Source organism: Myotis lucifugus, unplaced genomic scaffold (genome assembly GCF_000147115.1).
Source record: "Myotis lucifugus unplaced genomic scaffold, Myoluc2.0 scaffold_2, whole genome shotgun sequence".
NCBI classification, from domain to species: Eukaryota; Metazoa; Chordata; class Mammalia; order Chiroptera; family Vespertilionidae; genus Myotis; species Myotis lucifugus.
Window position 1 is genome coordinate 1,730,971 of NW_005871050.1, and position 2,031 is coordinate 1,733,001.

General features: G+C 33.5%; 1 protein-coding gene across 3 annotated transcripts in view; it reads left to right on the plus strand.

Annotated features, from left to right (window-relative positions):
- The window catches only part of FGF13 (fibroblast growth factor 13), a 584,335-nt gene that overhangs the window by 487,280 nt on the left and 95,024 nt on the right, over nt 1–2,031 (plus strand). The window lies entirely within an intron of this gene.

Consider the following 2,031-nt stretch of genomic DNA (forward strand, 5'->3'; position numbering starts at 1 on the left):
GACTGTCCATTAGAGTTTACTACTTTTTATTCCCACAGAAAATTTACTCCACCCACAAACTGATCCTGAAATAGCATGTTATTTCTACTCTTAAGAATTGATCTGTCCCAAGAGAGAGAAGTGGTTTCATGTCATGAGAATTCAACATTATAAGCTTTTATTTCTGCCCCCCCCCCCGCCCCGTTCCACACACACTGATAATTCTGACACTAATTGGTATTTTAACATTGAGATACCTCCACAGGTGGGTAAAGAGGTTTCTTTTAGTGCTTTATTTTTAACTATGGATTAAGTGAAGACCAAATTGGAGCCAATAATGGTGAACCTAAAAAGTAAACATGTCAAAAATAAAGTCCATTTTGTATCTAATTATTGAAGTAAGATGATTCCAAGTTTTTACATAATCTCTTATTATATATGCTTTCTTTATTTGGAGTAATAAAAACATAAACACACAAATAGTGAAGCCCTCTCCTCAGTAATAATAATTGGTGTTTTCTTACAGTTTACAGATTCCTGCAGACCTATTAAAACTTCCATGATGCTAAAACATCTAGTTTTGACAATTGTTTCTCCATTTTCCCTAATATATATTGCATTTCTCTCAGACTTTGATAATTTTCCAGAAATTTTCCCATTTTCGGCTAAACTCAGCCAAGGAAAGCCAGTCTGAATACTAATGAGTCGTATGCTACATTTGTAGAGATTCTGGGCTATAGACAGCAAAGCCATAGACTAGGGTCCCAAAGTTAAGTGTTAAAGTTTCACACCTATTCAGAATGCTTCCTAGGCTGATTGATGCCCAAGCTATGACCTCAAGAGGAAGTCACCTTTAATTACTCTTGAGGAAATATTTTTTGGTACCTAGGATGAAAAATATTCATACTGAATGGTTCTTCACTGTTTTGCAAAATGACATGTTACTGTTGTGATATTAGAGTATCCTAGACATTCTCTTATGCATGTTCTTCTTCTGAAAAAATTTGTCAAGTGTAACTACAGACATTAGTACATGATGATGTGTAATAAAACATTCCTGTAAGCCAATATGTACAAATCGGTATGTGGAGAAGAAATTAGGGGATGTAAGCTGCTGTTTTCCAAAGTACCACAGCACAGTGGATCCTTTGGGTGTTATTGAAAGGAAATTTATGATTATGGTAGCTGCTAATGAGCCTCAAACAGTCAACTTTTCCCCCATTTATTTTTAACCTCGAAATTAGAGAAAAATTTGTTTTGGGTCTAGCGTTCACATGTGTTTATTGAAAAGGAAAAAAAGAATAGGTGATTAATTTGCACTGCCTTATAAACAGAGATGTACCAAATACATTAAGATTACACTGCATATAGTTATTTTGGCTATATATGCATATATATACATATATATATATATACATACATATACATGCACACATACACATATATTTATGTAAATCAAGACTCTGTTCCTTACTATGTAGCTTTAAACCACATAGTAGATTTTACTCTTCAATTCCTCCATATGCATAGCTTCTGTCTTTGGTTGTCTTGTACTTTTGACTGATATGAATGGCATTTTTATGTGCTAACAATATTGTAAGACCTTCTAAGAGCATAGCTTAATAACCAGAATCTGTGTTTAGGCAGATTGAAATAATGAGAGGTAAGTCAATCAATGGTAAGTATTACCATAACATAAAGCATACAAATTAGAAGTAGCTCAAAACAAATAGCAAGTCTGTGGGGCTTAACTCTACCTTTGATAATAAGTGTGACCAGAGGTGAGGGAGCTAGCTTATCCTCCCAGTTGAGGATATTATAGGGTATAAGTCATGATAAAACAAGAATGTTTAATGATTGAAATGATCATTAAAATGGAAGTCTAGCCATGTACAATTTTTCCCCTAAAGCCAACCAATTTTCTTGACATTCATTACTTAATTACTTTAAATGAGTAGAACAAGGGAAACGGTTTTTTCAACTTTTTAATTTATATAGTATTTATATGTATTCCTGGATTTCCTTACCATGTAGTCCTAGTGTTATGTTTAT